The 14,213-nt window shown below is 39.3% G+C and overlaps 1 long non-coding RNA gene across 1 annotated transcript; it reads right to left on the minus strand.

The window, feature by feature from the left end:
- Nucleotides 1-10,443: 10,443 nt before the first annotated feature.
- On the minus strand, nucleotides 10,444-13,473 carry LOC148001987 (uncharacterized). The gene is made up of 3 exons (XR_015634937.1): nucleotides 11,819-13,473; nucleotides 11,218-11,298; nucleotides 10,444-10,821 (listed from the first exon to the last, which is right to left on the minus strand). It is a non-coding gene; the product is annotated as an uncharacterized LOC148001987 (long non-coding RNA).
- Nucleotides 13,474-14,213: the final 740 nt, after the last annotated feature.

A 14,213-nucleotide genomic window follows, 5' to 3' on the forward strand; every position in this document is an offset into this window, starting at 1 on the left:
ACTGGCAGACTACTAACCACTAAAAAAACAGCAAAAAGGTTTCGCTGTGATCAGCGGAACATTAAATTGATTTTTATTACATTTTAAGAAACACTGTTCAGTGTTAGTTATTCAGCTTAGTGGTAAAGGGTTTGGCCTGGGTTTCATCCCCAGCCTGCAAACAAAGGAACCAACAAAAAGCCATTATTCTGAGCTGCAAGTGACTGACTAATTGATTTAATAATCATGCTTTCCTGACTTTGCACAGGCATGTAATAAAAACACAGAGTCAGAAACAGAAAACAGTTGGGTGAGCTAGGTGATATTTTCCCAGTACATTAGTTATGAGTTCTTTCAAAGCTTTTAAAAAATAAGTCATTCCTATACTACTTAAATTGCTCTAAGATAAAGTTTTAAGGTACAGCATGCTTTCTTCGAAACGGTATGAATTTTTGGAGCCCCAACTTCATAAAATGACAAAAGCTGAGTAACATTTTACAAGTAAAGAAGAAGAGGAGGGAACCCATCCAACAGAGAAACAGTCAAGATTCTCCCTGGAGTAGAGTGTTTTTATCCGTGTACTTGACTATAAAAAATTAGCAACACAGGTATGGCTCCTTCTACACCAACTGCCACTAAGTACCATTTGGACATTCCATCACAATGTTCTCCAGAAGAAAGATTGCAAACAAACACAAAAAAGAATGAAATTTAATATCAATATCTTTTTTTATCAGGCTGGAGAGCCGGCTTGGCGGTGAAGAGCTCTACTTCTCCTTTGCTCCCAAGTTCAATTCCCAGCAACCACATGGTGACTGACAACTATCTTTAGTGGGATCCAATGCCCTCTTCTGTCTGGTGCTCTCTTCTGACATGCAGGCACACTTGCAAACAGAGTGCTCATGTACATAAATAAATAAATAAATCTTTAAAAACTAAAACCTTCTAATCAAGTTAATGTATCTACATCTAGAAGCTAGAAAAGGGTCACAGCAATATTAAAAATAATTCAGAAATGGTAAAGGGATATAAGGGAGTCATAAAATTCACTGGGCAAGATGGTGTATGCCTGGAATCCCAACACTCACAAGGCTGATGGTGGTGAATTGCCTTGTGTTCAAGGCTAGCCTAGACTACAGTCTGAGACCTTATATTAGAAAACAAAACAATTGGGGAGGAGATGGAGAGAGAGACAGAGAGACAGAGAGACAGAGAGACATAGAGACATAGAGGGAGTGTGAGACACAGACAGAGAGAGACAGAGACACAGAGAGAGACCTCGATGTCATTTCTTGCACTGATGACAAGCTACTGAAGAATGTGAATGTCTCCTACCAAACACTGAGATAATGCTAATGACAGAATGGGTTTCTTATTAAGATACCATGAAATGTAGATGGAAAAGTAAAGGAATGTATAATGAATAAGAGACAAATCAGACATTGGAAAGCCTAAATTTAGAAGACTATGTATGTTTAAGTCATAGGGGGAGGGATGAGATGATGTGGGGGAAAGAATAATCAGAATAAATTGTATATGTGTATGAAAATGTTAACTAAGAGCAACCAATGAACAGAGAAAAGCAGGTTTAATTTACAATGAAATTGAGTTCCCATATGACACTATGTAACATTTTGTAAATTGATTATATTATCTGCAGTAAAAATCAATTGTTATTAAAGAGTGGTTGTGTTCATATGAATTTCAAATATTTTAGATTCTTTTTATTTATTTGCTTATTTATTGATTGATTTTTTAAGATAGGGTTTCACTATGTAGACCAGGTTGACCTCAAAAAAGAGATCCACCTGCCTATGCCACCCAAGAGCTAGGATCAAAAGTGTATACTCACCCATGAAATTTACATTCTGAAAGTGATAATAAAATTACAGCTATCAACTTGGTACAGTTACTGGACAGTGATCAACTGAATAGAAATATCAGAAACACATTTAAGGCATTAGGTTACAGTTGTCAAAAGAATCTTGAACAGCACATATAATTCAAATCATCCAGGAGACATATTTTGAAGAAAAAACAAAATAGTGGGTAAAGATAATTGAAATATTTTTCATCTATTAAACATTTTAAAGTGCATTCGATATGAAGGCCATAAGTGATATACTTCACATTTTTGCTTATATACCATCTTCAATTTTATGTGCATTCTGCAAATATTGTCCATGTTTATTCAGGCTCTTACTATTTCCCCATGACTGATGACATTCACAGATATCAGATTGAGCAAACTGTATATGTTGAGGTATAATAGAATTGGATTCTAACAGTATAGCATAAAAATATGTATATTAACTTCCCATATATGTGTATATACATATGTAAATGCCTAAAGAAAATGAGTATCACTATATCATTGTGGTAATATTCTTGTCAAAATCCTGAGAACGTTGAAATGGCATCAAATAGTGACCAGATTGGCAAAAAAAGAAAAAAAATCCATAAAGTAAAACTCTTATAAAGAATCTAACAATACTAGCAAAAGATACAAAAATATTAAAGTCTCAATGAAATACTTTATAGTATTTTTTCAACTCTAGAATATGTATTTTTGTACAACTATCAATAAAAGGCCTGAATTTTGAAGAATTCAAAAGTAGTGCAGTATAATTATGCAGTGGTCATTACTGTTGCATACTACTTTATTTTATATAGAGTTGCATGCACTCTCTTTCTTTTGTTCCGTGGTCTTGCGATGAACTTGGGTAGATTTATGAGGAACCATTGCATTGTAGACTTAAACTGGATTAATTTAGGGGATAGTAAGTCATACTTTGGTAAAGTTGTTTTAATAATAAACCTTTGGATATTGGTACAGCAAGTAATTCTCCCTGAAGGAAAAACCAGACAGCAGGAACCTAGACCACTGCTGTCCATGAGTAATTTCTAGATGATAGAAATATTCAATATCTGCTGTGCTTCTGGCTATGGATTCTGGCTGGCTGTTTGCCTCCTGCTTTGCCTGCTGTGACTAAAGAGGAAGATTTTAGTTCTAAGTTTAGTTCATCTCAAATAGCCATGTGTGAGCAGTGGGTACCATTTGGACAGTGTAGCCACAGAAAACTGAAGCAGTGTAACCAAGGACTCACCTAGGAGTTAGTTGACCTCCTAGAAGTGACTTCGGAAAAGGTTGGCAATGACAGCCTCTTGGGGAGCTTACCTTTACCAAAAGCAAACTGTGAATCCTTTACTCTTCTGCAATAGTCAGAATGTAACTGGTCTCACACCCACCCCAACCCTCACCAAAGACACTTGATAGGGAGCTTAATCCACTGTGTCCTTTAGTATTCAGTTTAGTAAGCACTTCCTTCAAAGTGGAGCAGACTGAGATTGCCAAGTCCAATGAAGAATGAGATTGGACACACATACTTGGGGAAGGCTGGGTCCAAGGGCTGGAGAAAATGCAGTATCCCAGAAGCTAAGCATGTTTATAATATAGTTGGCCAGGAAGCAGGATTGTTGCACACAGCAGCAAGGAGGTGGGCATTACTTGCAGATAAACAAGGAGGGGAGGACTATGTATATGTAAATGACAAGGGGCAGATTTAACTAATCTCAGTAGGAGCAGTCTCTGCAGGGAGCAGTCTTCAGGCTGTAAATATCCAGATGGGGCCAGGGAAAAAGGTAGAGTAGACTTTTTCTGCACACACTATCAACACCATCCTGAGAAGGATTTGGCATGTCTCTGAGCCTCAAGGGGCATGGGGGCCTTTGCCTTTTCCCCATGGATAAATGGCTTTGTGTCCTTGGCATGGACATGCTCATGCTTACTGCACACATCCACTCAGGGCTTCACTTCCTTGGGGCTTCCTCTGCTCCCACAGTGATATCTCAAAAGAAAAACAGAAACCAAAAAAAAAACAAAAAAAACAAAAAAAAATGCAGTGAAGTGGTTAATTCTCTAAGGTGTACAGATCCAGTGTCCTAAATCTAGGACTTCCTCACAGGCTACAGAAAATCCTGTGGACCTAAAATAAGAAAGAAAAATTAAATAAATAAAATAAAATACAATAACAACAACAACAACAACAACAACAAAATCACCACCTCCAACCACAACAAAAACAAAATACAAACAACAAAAAAATAAAAAAAAGACCCATGCTCCCCCCCAAAAAATGAAAGGGAGAAAAAAATTCTTAAAGTTTTTCATAGAAAATTGTTTAAGCAAAACACACGGGAATTGTACATAAAAGTGTTAGTGTGCTGAGATGTGAGGCCCACTCACAGCATGCAGCAATTGGAAGTCTCAGACAACTTAACAGAAGAAGACTCCTGATTATTCTTTGTGACCACTCTCCACATACTACTTACAGCTTAATACTAACCTTCATAATTGAGTTGGGGACAGTATTCACCACAGCAGCATATTGAAGCATTAGTGCACAAAGACACACACACACACACACACACACACACAAACACACACTCACACACATGCACACACATTCGAACACACACACACTCACATACACAGTCACACACACACACAAAACACACACACACACAAAACACACACACACACACACACTCAGTAGCACACAGGAGAAATGTATATTCTATGAAGTTTCTTGGCATATTTTTATTTGTAAGCCTCAATGCTGGAGTAGTCTTGTTATTCCTTAAAGGGGGTGTGGGGTCAGGCTTCATTTTCCCCTTTTTGAAATGACATATATCTGTGTGTTTAACTTACTCTGATGGCTGTTAAGGCTGCCTCAGCTGATTTGAAAGCATCCAGGTCACCTTGGTAAGGACAGTGGTTGTTCTTCTTATTGGCAACTGGTTTGCATCAGAAGAGTTTTTCGCATCCTTACCAATATTAGAAGTTTGGTGACACAAGCAGCTTGACAAACAGTAAAATTATTGTTGTTTTGCCTTTCTGGAGGACATTAAAATTTACATGTTTTGGATATCGCTTTTTTTTTTTCTTAGCATTTAGTCCGGCTTTAGTGCTGTTCAAATGTGGCCATTCAGCCAGCATCCCTTTGCTCCAGGCACTCAGCACCCCTTTCTAGTCACTGATCTGGTGCATACTTGGTCCCAGAGATGGACAGCAGAGGGACTAGACACACAGCATCCACACTGCTCATTGCTTTGCTTTTTGTAAATTCTTTACAATGGCTATTTCTTGATTTATAATTACTATGACCATGACTTGTCTTGATATTTCGAGATAGGATCTTATTATGTGGCCCAGGCTAATGTTGATTTCCCAATTCTCTAGCCTTAGTCTTCCACCATTCCCTGATTCTCAGTTTATTATTAGAGGTAGTTGTAAGGCCCTATTTGTTAATCAAATGTTCTTCTGGCCTTATTACTTTGCCCTTTCCACAGACTTTTATTAATTATGCAAAGTAGATGGTATTTAATATTTAAATACTGGTACGTTAACTCATCAGTCCCCAAGACAAGTCTGAATTATAGACTCGTTTTCGTCCTCACCGTGCAGATAAGGGAATTGAGTCAAACACAGGTAAAATAACTTCTCCACAGTTGAACATCTAACCGGTGTGAGAGCCAAGGTTTGAGTCTAGCTACAAAGTAGATTGGCATATAATGGGTTGGTCTGGTCCCGCTGTATATTCAAATGCTAAATTCTGTACCCTAAGGTCTGGTTGCTCCAGGACAAGGAGATCCTCAAGTATACCAGATTTTTGTTTGTTTGTTTTTGTCTCTTGAGTTATCCCTTACTGGTTAATAAAAATCCCTACAACATGGGCTGGGCAGAAGAGAGGGGACAGAGCAAAGTTTTCCAGGGCTTGGGGGCTCAGGCAGGGTCCACAAGGAGAAGAAAAGGACATGGGAGGAGAAGGAAGGAGATACCACCCCATAGGGTAGGTGGATCGTGAGTATATTTCCATGAGGGCCAGCCTGTTAGAACAGGTGTGGCCCAGGCAGGGCATGGTAAGCTATACCTCAGGGTTATTGACAGGGAAGCAGGAAAAATAGCACAGAGGGTTGATGTCTGCCCAGTTCTAGTACTTTCAGGCTTCTTATAAATCTAAAAGATTTGTGTCTTTTATTTGGGAACTAAATGACCTATGGTGGGGGAGAAACCCCCTAATAATATCTACTGTGGCAATGGCCACTCAATTATTGTGGTTTTAAATATAACACACGTTGAATTTCACAGTTCAGATGAGAGGCTTTTTATACTTCCAATGTGACTGTACACCTGAGGTCATGTCTAGATATAGAGAAGTAACATGGCAGAAATACCTAGAACATGTTAAGGTCACCACACCGACCAAATGAAAGCTACAAGATATACAAACTATGATGGATGAGGAGAAGGCTTAGTACTCTCTAGGAGTCCCCTTCCCTAGACTTGGGATAATACTACCAGTAAGCCAAGACTATATTCCTCTTTCATTTCTCATGGAGCCAGTGGTAGACCCACATATATGATTTCTTTGACTGCAGTGATTTTGTTTTCGAAGCGCTGCCCTGTTTGAGGACTTGGAAATGGTAAGCACCATCAGAGGAAGGCCAGCATATGAATTCTGTGTAACTCTGCTCTGACAGCATATAGCACAATCCTATCAAGTACTGGAAGCCTTTCGAGAAAGATTAATAAACCTCTAGGATCAAAAGGCAGCAACCCGAGGGCCACATGGCTATAAATCAAGTCTGAAACCATAGCCCAGTATGGAAGTTCAGCCTTGGATATTATGTCAAACAGCATTAGCATCCAAAAGAAAAACAAAAGTGAAATGGCATGGTGGCGGGTAATGACCTCATAGCAAGGATATCTAAGTCATGTAGAAAAATCCTAGTGCAAAGACATCTAGGAAAGACACATATCCGCAAAGCTTTCACTAAGAATCCCTATTCTGTGTTCTACAACATTATATATACATACACAGAGTGAATCCTCATTTATGGTCAGTTATGGTGATTGATTATCTGGGAACTTAACTTTGAGATAGAGATAGATGTATTTGACCAGTGCTCTTGAGGACCATGGCTATGACAAAGAGGAGAGAAGAGGATTGGGCAGAGAGCACTCTGCCTCTATTGCAGTCACAAGAGTATGCTGGCAGCCGTGTGTGGGGCTCAGGAGAGTGGCCTGACCCTGAAGTCTTAGCCTGAACTGGAACAGCAGGAGGCCCAGCCTTAAATTCCCCATTGGCTAAGGACTAGGAACCTGGTCAGAGGACATAAGCTCAGGAGAGGTGACTGCCCTTGGATCGCATTCCCAGCAGCTGAGAGAACATGTGCCTCAGTCCTGATAACAGAGTGAGTTATACATGATAGTATATTCCACTTCAGCTTTCACAGGCTATGTATGTAGAAGAAACACATGCTGCTCTTAATATAAACCTACAGAGAGAGGTCACTAGGTTATGGAGTTCTTCCCTATAATAAAAAGCATGGTGGAGTTATAAAACCAAGCATGGCCTTGCATGCAACTCAGGAAAAGCCACTTATGACCACATAGAAAAAGCCTTGTCCTTGGAAGCTAGGAGCTCGGGCTTGATCAAGAATGTTTTCCACATTAGAATGTAGAATTTTGATCTGGCATCAACATAGGTACAACCTGCCCCCACATACACATCCACATTCAAACAGATACATAACCCATCCCACATGCATACACACATACAAATAAATAAGTCTAAAAGCAAGGAGGAGTGTGATTGAGGACACCTGACTGACCTCTGACCTTTACACACATATGTACATCTACATATGAAGAAGAATGCACGCATACATCATACCACACATATTCATTAAAATAATCTTACAGCTTTTGTTCCCTTGCAGCGGGTTACAGGCTGAGTTCACCAAAAAGATTAAGCTCATTCTCTTCATTGCAATGTGCAAACCTGGGTATGTTGGCTGGCAAAACAAGGTTCTCTTGTAAACTTTCAGAGGGAATGCAGGACTCATAGATGATCTATACTCACCAGTCTAATGTTGGAACCATAGCTGAGCTCACTACTAATCAGCAAACTGAAGAATTTAAATATCCTGATCAAAGCAGGCAAGATGGCTCAGTGTCTAGGGGCTTTCAGCCAAGTCTGGTATCCTTACATCAATCCCTGGACCCACACACAGGAAAGAGTTAACCAACCAACTCTTCTAACCTGCACATTCAGATGAAATGTAACACATGTGTACATATGATGTGCACATATATATGTATATATGGGCATATATACATAACAGATAACATGTTACACACACATACACATACCACATTCAGAGCATATATAACACATATGTAACGTTCAGCTCTATAAAATTTTTGAGGACCAAAACAATTGGATTTAATTCAAGAAAATAAAAAAGAATAAAATAAAATTTAGAGACTTCTAAATCACACCGGAATGTACAAATTACAAAACAAAGTTCACCGTTTGTGGCCAGTGGAATATTTTCATTGACCTTTTTGGTCATGACAAAAAATTGAAACCCCCAGAAAAGTGACAATATGAATAACTACCTAGTGTGTTTTCATGCATATTCTGACCTGGAGTGAGGCAAGCCAACCTCGTTTCCTGCCAGCGGAGGATGTTGTCCACCTGTTCTGAGGTTACTGTAACCCTAGGTCCCCTCTGTAATTTTCACCCAGGTAAAAGTGAGATTGACAACAGTTCGCTGAATCAGAACAGTTCATCGAAGCTAGGTGCTTAACTGAGAAAGTACTGGCAATGAGATTGTTCATGTTCCCTTCAAAAGAGGGTGCTTAGGAGTTGACAGGCAAAGTAATAACTCACCACCTTATTAAAAAACAACTAGCCAGTCACCCCTTGTCAGTAAAGCATTTATAAAGCATAAAACATAGCCTCTCATTCCACTCTTCTGACTCAGGTACCTGCAGAGATCACCTCTAAACACCGTTGCCTTGAAAAGCACAAAAAGCAGGGTGTTGTGGCATAGCTGCCCTCCTGTTTTGTTGGGTTATAAACCACATTTATCTGCATTTTCAATAGTCTTCATTTTGGGAGATGTCTCTGCACACATAAAAGATATGCTATAAATGGACTCACCCTGTGGGTTCCTCTGAATTAAACAGTCTCTCTACAGCTACACATAGAGAAAAAGTTTCAGTACCTTACAGTTTTCTACCAGGAAAATACTTCGTGTTATTGGAGTAAAATAGACCTGTGATCACCTCTATTGAAGAGTCTGCCACTGTAGCTTTATGAGTAAATGTTCATAACACTGTTTCACTTTTGAATATGAAAAGAGAAACAATGTATAAATGTCCATGATTAGAACACCAGTGCCTGACATTAGTAGAAGTCTGTGTCTGTCACTCCAGCTCAAGGCTACCTACCTCCTTCTGGGAAACATTTCTAAACAGTTTTCTACTATGACTCTCCCTGTTTGAAGTTCAATGACAACTTCCTGTTGCTCCCTGCATCTAGGCTCTCAATTATACCTGTCTTCTCTGTGAAGTTGGAACCAATCAGAGCTGAGAATCTTAGCATGCTCTTCATCAATAAAATGAACATCAATCAAACTTCCCTCAAAAGATTACTGAAAGGCTTGGTGGGCTAACTGAGCCAAAGTATTTATCACAGGGCTGGCCTCTTAGGCTGTCTAAACTGGAGAGTTATCACTAAAGTATTAAAACTGTGTTATAAAACCTAAGTTGTGGTGTCTGTGTGTGTGTGTGTGTGTGTGTGTGTGTGTGTGACATAGATCATACATATATGCATACATGAACATGTTAAGGATGAGGTGACACAGTGCCTATAACTGGTTCTTGCTTCCTTGTACTGGGTTTAGACCAGGCATCCAGACAAGTGCTCTACCATGATTACACTTCCAGCATCTGACTTCTAAATGGTTCATAGAAAAATATATATTAAAAAAATCACAAAATTAATAACTGGTAAATGAGATGAAACTGAAATAGTATTTGATTCTAATTTCTCACTTATTTGAATGTTTAAAAACAAAACAGTAGGGAAGAGGTAAACAAGCTTATATGGTTTCCTGCTTAAGTGTTAAACAGAACTTCTTTGTGCACACCCAGATTTTCATCTTTCTTCTGAGGATTAAAACACAGACACACCCAACTTGAGTGAGAACAGGACAGCTTGTCACCATGGTAGCACTCTCACAGGTGGCTTGCAAGGTTTCCCATTTTACTCAGGACTTCCTTCTCTTCAAACTTAAACTCCACCCCCACCCTCTTCAAACCTGCCTCTCCCCTGAACCCCTGCCTCTGGCTCTGGCTTGCCTGGATGCTGTTTTGTGATTATGCTGATGAGAAATATTTGAATGCAGCACTGGAATGCATAGTTTTCGTAAAATACAAATTGTAGTCTGCCTTGAAGCACATGAAGAAAACACAAGTCAAATTTCTCTTCACTTCAGGATCTGCTTTCTCAAGACAGCCCCATTTGATCATTTGATGTCTTTTTTTTTTTTTTTTCCGGAGCTGGGGACCGAACCCAGGGCCTTGCGCATGCTAGGCAAGCGCTCTACCACTGAGCTAAATCCCCAACCCCTTGATGTCTTTTAAAAATGGTTTCCCATCCACATTCAACAAGCTTTATTTCTTTTTTGTGCATTTTAAAAGCACATTTTTTTAATCTTTTAAAGATTTATTTTAAGGGCGTGTGCGTGCTTGGTGCATGTGTAAGTGTGTATGCACTCACATGTCCACACGTGCACTCATTGGTCCGTGAGAAGGTAAATCAAGGGTGGTAGATTCTGTGGAACTGGAGTTACAGCCAGTTGTGAGCCACCAAGGTGGGTGCTGGGAATTGAAATCAGGTCCTCTTCCATAACAATACGTGCTCTTCATGACTGAGCCATCTCTCCACTCCATATTCTCTGATCTTGCTGCATTGAATGGGACTTCTACAACAATGAAAAAAATTGGTTGAGAAAAATCCTTAAGTTACTCCTGGTTCCCCGTTAAACTTTGTTTCCATTTATTTACTGATTGGTTGATTGATTGATTGTGCAGATACACATCACAGGTCACGGGCAGCCAGATGGTCAATCTTGGCAGCATGTGCTGCCAACAACCACCCCATTTTCTTTTCCCCTTAGAAATCACATTCTCAGAATTAAGTCCTGTGTCTTTGGACAGTCCTTGCCAAGATGAGCTCTCATCCGTTGCATTTTATCCTCAGTTAGATTTTTTTAATTCCTTAAAGTAAGGACTCTCCCTTCTGCTATATTTTTTGATGACTTAGTCACTGCATTTTTACTGTTTGTGCTTATTGGATGAAAGGGTTAATTAAAAATTACCTTTTCCAGGAAATGGATTCAATTTTTCTGCAGATCAGTCTGGGTGTGCTAGAAGTCCTCGTGATTGTTCTGGAATCATTGCTGTTGGAGGCCAATGCAACAAAAGGAATGTTCTTACTCACACAGCTTTGGGAACAGTAGGCTTGCTGTGGCTGATGATTCGGCAAGTGCTTTACTATAGATTTCCCAATTGAAGATGCACCTGAGAAGCAGGCACCATCCCTGTAGGCTTAAATGACTTCTCACCACCTAGGAACAGGTCCCACCTTAAATTCCTACCTGAGCCAAGTGCATATTCATTTATACAGTTGAAGGCCAGGGTTCACATAAGCCATGCCTTTAGGAAAGACCTACTGAGGCCATGCTAGGCCATAATGAATTTTCCTCAGGGACCTGTAAAGTACTGATTGCCGAATAAGTTCATGCAACATTTAATGGTTACTCTGTACCAATCCCTATGGTATTGGTGACAATAAAATCATGAAGGCTACAACCCTTCCTGGCAAAGACTTTATATTCATGGCTTATGTTTGTGAATGATTTTAAAATTTAATTTCAATAACTTCTATTTTTATTGCATATCATTTTACAATGTGCTTACATTTTCAATGTCCTTATATCCTGACAAATCCAACCAGGCCTGAAGATGTAAGTTAAAGGCACATCTAATCCAGATGCTGATCAGCGTAGCCTGTCTTTCCTTCTTCAGGGGTTCTTCTTTTTCCTACCCATTAATCCCTGTTTCAACCCCTAACACTAGAAAGGAGAGAAACACGGAGAGAGGAGAGAGAGAAATTAGGAAAATCTCTGCATCTAAATTGTTTCTTCTTGACCATGCTACTAAAAAACTTCAACCAACCTCATTAAATGAACAACAGCCACCCTCCCCGCCTAAAGGAGCTCTAGCATTTCTATACCCTCTGAAAACTTCCTAGAATTCCAAACATTACACAATTGTAGAAACTATCTACAGCAGGTAAAACCTTGCCTCTGCTAGAGCATGAGGCAAATCATAGTCAGCTGCTGTGGACAGTCCAAAGAGGTTCCACATCCCCACAACTGGAATTAAAATACAAACATAGTCTTATAATATTCCTGTTTTTAAAAAAGAAAACAAAACTGTCACTACAGATCACCATAGCTTATACAACAGTCTACTGTAGAATATCAGTTGCTTATCCTGGTGGTGCCACGGGTGACTGTGAGCTGCCCTACCAACTGCCCAGCACTGGGAGAGAAGAGAGAAGAGCTCTGGGAGAGAAGATTTCATGTTATGAGTCAGAGAAAGTATCATCAGGAATCAAAGTTCAAAGCACAAGATGTATGGAGATCATTTCATTTCTGCTTTGTCTTGTTGAAATGATATTCCATGAACTATCTGAAGTTGTTGTCAAGTGTTCACAACTGAAAGGCACGAAGCAACAGTAAATTTTACCTTTGCTAAAATGCATTGAATCAGTCATAATGGAAGTGAGTCTTTCTAAAGAGCTTCCACAGTATGTCTATTCTGTTTCCTTTATTCCTACAAAAGATAAATGCTGTGACTTTATTAAATAGAGTGTGCTCAGTGTAAGATAAGTAATCCGTAACCCTTGGCTCACTGTGATTCACACAATCCAATGAATTAGGCAGCGGCAGCCATGAAAACTGAATGCATAGCCCCCAGGTTACTGTGAATGGAACCAAGTAATATAACCTGAGTAAACTGATGGTTGCAAATTTCATAAGGACGTGAAGGCCCACTCCCACTTCTTTATAACAGTCTTGTGAAATGCTCTCACCTAAACATCAAAAGGTCAGGATCCACTGGGCTGAAGAAAATGCAACCTGGTTTGTTTATCCAATGCTTCAGGAACAAAACTCTACAAGATTCCCAAGGTGGGTTTGGTGTCCATTAACTGGCTGCTCTTAGCCACCTTGTTCTCCAAAGGCCATGTGGTTTAGGATGCGGTAGGGTAGACCATGAGCTGCATGTTACTTAAACATTATCTCAGAGGTTGTGGAGTTGACAACTGGAAATCTGTAGGGCAAACCATCAGGCTGATTTCTTCTCCAGGAAGGCGTGGTTTGGCTGTTAGTGTTAGCTGAGGACCAGCCAGATTTCAAGATGATTTTTCAACACTTAAAGTGACCTGATGTGTACATCTAGGAAAGACCCTCACAGCAAGACTTAGATGAATATCTGGGTATTATAGCCTACCCAAGTCAACAGATAAAATATACTGGATACAGCTACTTCAGGAACTGTGAGCTATAACAAACCCTTCTTCCTCTAAGCTGCTTTCGCCAGTCTATTTTATAATAGAACAGGTATAAAACTAAAGCAATGAGTATTAACCAGCTTACATCTTATTTAATTTAATCAGGTTAAAATCTTACATATGATGTCAAAGGACATCATAAAGAAAGTAAAAAGAAAATTGAAGGATAATATGCCTAAATTAAACATCTGGTAAGAAAATTGCATTCAGAATGTGTAAAGATTTGACAAGATAACCCTGTTTTAAAATAGAAACTACCGTATGAAAATATGATCAACATTATTATTCATCAAGGAGAGGTAAATCAAAATCACAGTGAGATACGATCTCATCCCTGCCAAGGTGGCTGAGATAGAAACACAGACAATAACCGGTATTGGCAAGGATGTGGAGAAATAAAGTCCCATGAATTACTCAGAGATCCGTAAAGCGAAACAGTGATTTTGGAAAATGGTTTTTCCAATTTCCAAAACATCGAAATATAAGTTCACCCTGCAAATCACTTCCCCAAATCAAAACCACACACACACACACACACACACACACACACACACACAACTTATAAAAGTTTTTACTTACCATACTTCATAATAGCTAACCAGTGGAAACAGCCCAAAGGTTCGAAAGATGAATGGTAAAATGTGGTATACATGCAGTGTGGTAATAAGGAATGAAGTATAAACTAAACCATGGATGGACATTAACATGTCTGTGCTAAGATGCCGTCACAGTATA

This window comes from Rattus norvegicus, chromosome 12 (assembly GCF_021556685.1).
Source record: "Rattus norvegicus strain SHRSP/BbbUtx chromosome 12, alternate assembly SHRSP_T2T, whole genome shotgun sequence".
Classification (NCBI taxonomy): domain Eukaryota; kingdom Metazoa; phylum Chordata; class Mammalia; order Rodentia; family Muridae; genus Rattus; species Rattus norvegicus.